A 5,686-nucleotide genomic window follows, 5' to 3' on the forward strand; every position below is an offset into this window, starting at 1 on the left:
CGCCCAAAGGAAATATAACTGATATTCTGGAAATCTTGACCAAATTTCCAGTAATTTGACACTTAAATCATGAAATTTTGTCAAAAATTAAAGCGAGGGTGAGCGTTTAAAAATGGGATGATTTAAGGTTTTTTTTATATTTCCAATAAAAAAACACCAAAACTCGACATTTTGTTACCTCGCCCTCGCCTTAATTTTGGATCAATTTTAATGATTAAAGTGTCAAATTACTGGAAATTTTGTCAAGATTTCCAGAATATCATTTATATTTCCATTGGGCGGATAGGATTCGCCCCATTTCGCATACTAATTTACATGTATTTCTTATGGAAGGAGTATTTTAATAAGATATCAATTAAATAAGTTATAACTCGTAATCTGTTGAACCAAAATAAACACATTATATACTTTTCTTGTAGAAAATTTAATCTTCTTCAATTTTATAATTTACTATAGTATACAAAAAGTTGATAGTTTTCGAGATATAATAAAAAAACCCAAAATGCGTACCTTTCTACCCCCCTTTTTCCCCCTCCACCCCCTGGCTCACCACCTAGGAGTCAGGACTTTTGGTATGTTAACACCCTAAAGCCCCGTGTACACGAGGCTAGTACTAGCAGCTAGTTGATTAGCGCTAGTAAATTCGCTTCGTGTAAACGGTCTACTAGCGTATAAATTTACTAGCGCGCTAGCATTTTACTCGCTGCTAGTCGTTTTGAACATGTTTGATATTACTAGCGCTAATAAGTGGTGGGGGTGGTCACGTGACCACTAGCGCTAGCGAACTAGCTCGGTACTAGCGGAGCATTTGCACTTCTGCTAGTGCTAATTGCCACTCGCCATACGCCAGTGATCACAGTATCATTTTTCTTAATCAGTGGAGTGATTAGTTCCAACAGTTCTTCAAACTTTAAAGCATTCATTCTCAAAAACTTAAAGTACTCTGGTCTCCCAACGCCAGTTCTCTTAAAAGAGTATTGGACGCACCAAGAAATTCTCGCCTCATAATCCACTTTCGAACCCACACAGATTAAGTTCATGTTAACACAACTCTTGTACACCAATTCTTAAAATTTAAAGGGAACAGAAGACATTTTGTGCTAAACTGAAATGACTATTGCGACCAATGAACACTTCACTTCTACATGACTAGCGCTAATAATAAGCGCTAATAACTAGCCACGTGTAGATGGGAATTTTCGCGCTAGTGTGCCCAGCTAGTGCTAGCTGCGAATACTAGCTGCTAGTAAACTAGCCATGTGTACACGGGGCTTTAAGCCCCCTGAACAAGTTTCTGAAGGAATCGCTTAGTTAACTGCTCACGCACTCTACACCTCATTCCTTGACTGGACTAAAAACAATAAATACATTTTGAGCAATTTTTATACAATTATGTACGTGTTTATCGCTCTATATTTAACACATAATCAAACGGTACATTTACTCACTAAACGATTTTAAACAATGGCTATTGAACAATTTACTGACTAATTCATCAGATGAATACCAATATAGTAGTTTACGCAACGATCGCGTAAAGATAGTGTTGACGACACGAGTAGAAATTTAAACTTACACGAGTTTCGTAACAGTACTTTACCTGCGACAGGGTTTTAATTACTAACAAATGTTTTGTTTAACTGCACTATATCAGCATTAGCCCAAAGGACTGTCAGCTGGGCTTCCAGCTTTCCTGTCATAAAACTATTTTGTAACATGAATACTAACAATCTATACTTACAAAAGCTTATAACTACTAAGAGAGGTTATGTTTTCGTTTATAATCTCTCATTGCCACCTTGCCACTGACGCAACTAATCATTGTACCAAACACCAATTGCACCACTCCTCAAACCTATTGGCCTGAACAGCTGATTAGTTGAAGTTCGAAGCATTACAATTTTACTTATTTTCTCCCAACCCTTAAACGTCATTGGTCCGTTACCCGTGTTGTTAAGAAAACAATGCTGTTAAGTAAGTAAACAATGCTGACAAGGGAATCTTTTTTTCAAATTCTATCAAATGAACTGAAACGGCTAGGCCTAGTTAAAAAAAACGGCCGTACGTAAAATACATTAAACCACTAGGGTCAACATAAAAATAATTACGGCCACATTAAAAAACTAGTTTGCGCTTTTTACTTTATAAATTATATATTTACGTCCGTAAGCGAGTCGGTCCCCACGAAATATTTTGAACTAGAAAAAAGGTGTTTATTGTTTTGTTTTTGGGTTAGAATGGTAATGCAGTGTTGAAATGTACCGTTATGGGGGGAGGCCGACTACGAAGGAGAGCATTTAGGAATGGTACAAAGCATAGGGAATTGTCAAGGACAGGATGGATAAGTTGTATTGTTTGGGAGAGATTTTATTTTTGTTTTTGACCTATTGTTCAAAGAAAAAAGTTCAAACAATATAACATAGCATGCATAGTATATAAAGGGAGCATACATACATAACAGTATAATCTGGAGGTAGTTCCCGTTTAAGTTCTAACTAAAATATTCGTGTCAATGCCGATGAAAAGGAATTCGCTTTGGCGATTTGCTTCGGCAACTGGGATACGGAAGTGTCAAAATATTTAGAAATCAATCAATGATTATTTTTGTTTACAGTTAGCAACAATAACAAGTATTTACTCACAAACAATTACATTTGTTGCATCAGCAGATTTAAAACTCTGGAAGAAATTAAATGAAAACTAATAAAAGAAAACCAAGGCAAAGGAAGAAAAGGTTTCACTCAAAGGATATAGGTAAAGGTGTAGGGATACCTATCGTGATACACAGTTAAATTAATTATTAGTTTGTTTAAATATTATTAATACAGTTATTTGTCTTACATTAGAGATCATTTGGTATTTCTGTCCCTATAAGACACTATTCGTAATTTAAATTAAATGGCTTATCCAGTCGCCACGTACCGGCATATAGGTTAATTGGGGGCGCCGGTGCTTAGGCAGCCAACAGCCCCACGTTACAAAAATAACGTGTTGGGTATGTCTTGATAGCCATACCCTACAGATCCAATGGACCTGCATGCCATGTAAGCGGCAAACACCCTTTTAATACCTTCAACTGGCGTCTGGTAAAGGTGTGGCTAAATCGTAAAACTAAATTCCCCTCGAGAACTTCGAATGATTTAATCCAAAGGAAAGCTTATTTTCTAAAAAAAATATTACTTACAGCTTGCAATAAGGTATTTAGCATATTCCTCGCAAATATAAATTCATCAGGAATGATCTTTCTGATTTATTATTATTTTATAATGCAATTTTGTTTAAACTTAAACAGAGCAAGGAGTGAAACAGACTTAGACACATCTAGCAGTGAATCTGCGAACCTTTAGGCACTGTCGGTAAAGTAGATTACAAAGCCTGTGCTGCTTTTGGTGAAGTGTGGCGATATTACAAACTAAAATACGTAACCACTGCTAATTTAAAACCTTGCAACTTCGAGATAAAACTACGGTACTGTAATAAGATCGAATAGAAATTGATTGCTATTGGTAAATGTTGCTAATCATAGTCACTACTTACATAACTAGTAAGTACTTACATAACTAGTAGTACTTACATAACATTAGTAAGTAAATGCTGCTAGATTACTATTTAAAATTGTTCTTCGTTCACAGAATTATCTGAAGAGTATTTATTACTGTGAAAAATTGTAGTTCAAACAAGTCATGATACAAAATACAAAATAACCTATCACAAAACACACAAAAATCTATAAGTAGGAAAAGAAAAATCGCAGGGTTGTGATGGAAAATGTTAGCAATAAATCTTTAAACATAACTCCCCATAACCAACAATGAACTTAAAACAAATAATCATATTTTTTGACAAAGTCATCTTGTTGTGGGAAAGAATAACTGTAGAAATTGGCAATTCAACAAGAATAACAATTACGATATTAACAAGTGAATGCAGCAAATTATAATTGATTGGATTTGTGTGGGAAAACCATTAAAGAAACAGCACTAGTAAACAAATCGGTTTTAAATCCCTCAACTCAGAAGCCAAATAACAACAAATCACAATTGTTGCTGATTTTAATTTAATTAAAAAATAGTGAACCTGTGCGGCTCAATGCCCCGCAAAATAACAAATATGAATTTAGAAAACAAATTAATCGTATTAGGCCTATATATTGACTCGACGTCAAAAATTAAATACAGTAATAATGAAGCCTTGGAAGGGAAGCAGTCCAGCCATGTTCTAGCTGTATATGTATTATATTTAGTAAATTAATAAGTGTTCAAGTTCAAGTATGTTATAGGCAGCGAGCAAGGTTGTAGGGTAGTAATTTTTTAAAGATTTTAAAACACATTTAACAAAACATTTGATCATATCAAACATTAACATTTGCCTATGTAGCATATTTTGAGGGTCATAAAAATGCTGCTTGAAGAAAACACACTTTTAAAAATAAACACTAAAAAACTATATTTTTTATCACAAAAGCACTTCCATGAATACTACGATTTTAGCCTTAAAGTTACCTTCAGGAAGATTACCCTGGTCAGAGATTTCCGTAACGAATATGCATATCCTATTAAAACAACACATAATATAGCGCTGCAAATGCCAAAGGTAACAGAAATTAGCATCTTTCCATGTTAAAAGGTAAGTTTGTTTCAGACGGTTAATTTTTATCCTCGAAATCAAAATATGTCCAACTCACTTGTTCCAGTTAAGACTTTACATTCTATTACGTTGTTAACCATTCTGATCACATGAAGCCTTGTGCCATTATTGAGGCCCTTTTTGATGTATTGATATTCCTCATCAATAAAACCACTGCCCCCTTTTAGCGAATTTCCCTATAGGGAAGTAGCTATTACCGTAGGTGGCACAGTAAGACCTAGACCCGGGACCGATTTACTTTTTCATTTTGATGTCCCCAGAGGCCAAAAACACTATTCGTTCAAATTTTTATATTTGTATATATATATATATATATATATATAGACTTATATATATATATATATATATATATATATATATATATATATACGTCCGTGAACGCGATAACTTGAGTAATTTTTGTCCGATTTTGATGAAATTTGGTTTAAAGGTGTAAAGCGGGATAAACTTGAATGAGTTAGCGAACCAGCACGATCGGACCATGGGAACGGGGCTTTACGGGGGGTTTTATGGGGTAAAAATTGGTTTTTCTCACTTTTGACCCTCAAAACACAAAATTTCCCAATTTCTCTTTAGACCTTTTTAAAGAGCTTAAAAAAACAAATAATTTAGTATATAAAAGTATTTTTGTTCGATTATTAGTAACGGAGAAAATTAAAAAAATTGTAAATTTAAAATTCCCATGTTATTCTTATGGAGAATATTGTAAAATGTTGTAGTTTGCTTGTTTATGAATATATTTTGATCAAACTTGGCAAATTTATTTATTTTGTACTAAGCTATCAATATTTTACTCAAAAACACACTTTATTAGTTTCCTTGTAGCAGCAAACCTAGGTACTCGTTAAACCTAATGTTATTAAAATATATTTAACTGAAAATCAATTCAGACAAATGGAAATTCGCTTAGTCGGCAGGTTTGCTGCGGCGGGGGTATTATAAGTCTAATCTGTGTCTTGGCAATCCACTGACCTCTATATTTAAACACTCAGTTGGATTTTCTAGATGGGTGTCTCCGCCTTCGTCTGTTTTCAAGGAC

The 5,686-nt window shown here is 34.2% G+C and overlaps 1 non-coding gene across 1 annotated transcript; it reads right to left on the bottom strand.

The window, feature by feature from the left end:
- Positions 1 to 2,939: 2,939 nt before the first annotated feature.
- LOC128993683 (U11 spliceosomal RNA) lies at positions 2,940 to 3,066 on the bottom strand. The gene has a single exon (XR_008490811.1). It is a non-coding gene; the product is annotated as a U11 spliceosomal RNA (small nuclear RNA).
- Between the last annotated feature and the right edge of the window lie 2,620 nt (positions 3,067 to 5,686).

The sequence above is a fragment of the Macrosteles quadrilineatus genome, unplaced genomic scaffold (genome assembly GCF_028750875.1).
Source record: "Macrosteles quadrilineatus isolate MER2022 unplaced genomic scaffold, UCM_ALF_1.0 Scaffold_4__1_contigs__length_99947679, whole genome shotgun sequence".
Taxonomy (NCBI): domain Eukaryota; kingdom Metazoa; phylum Arthropoda; class Insecta; order Hemiptera; family Cicadellidae; genus Macrosteles; species Macrosteles quadrilineatus.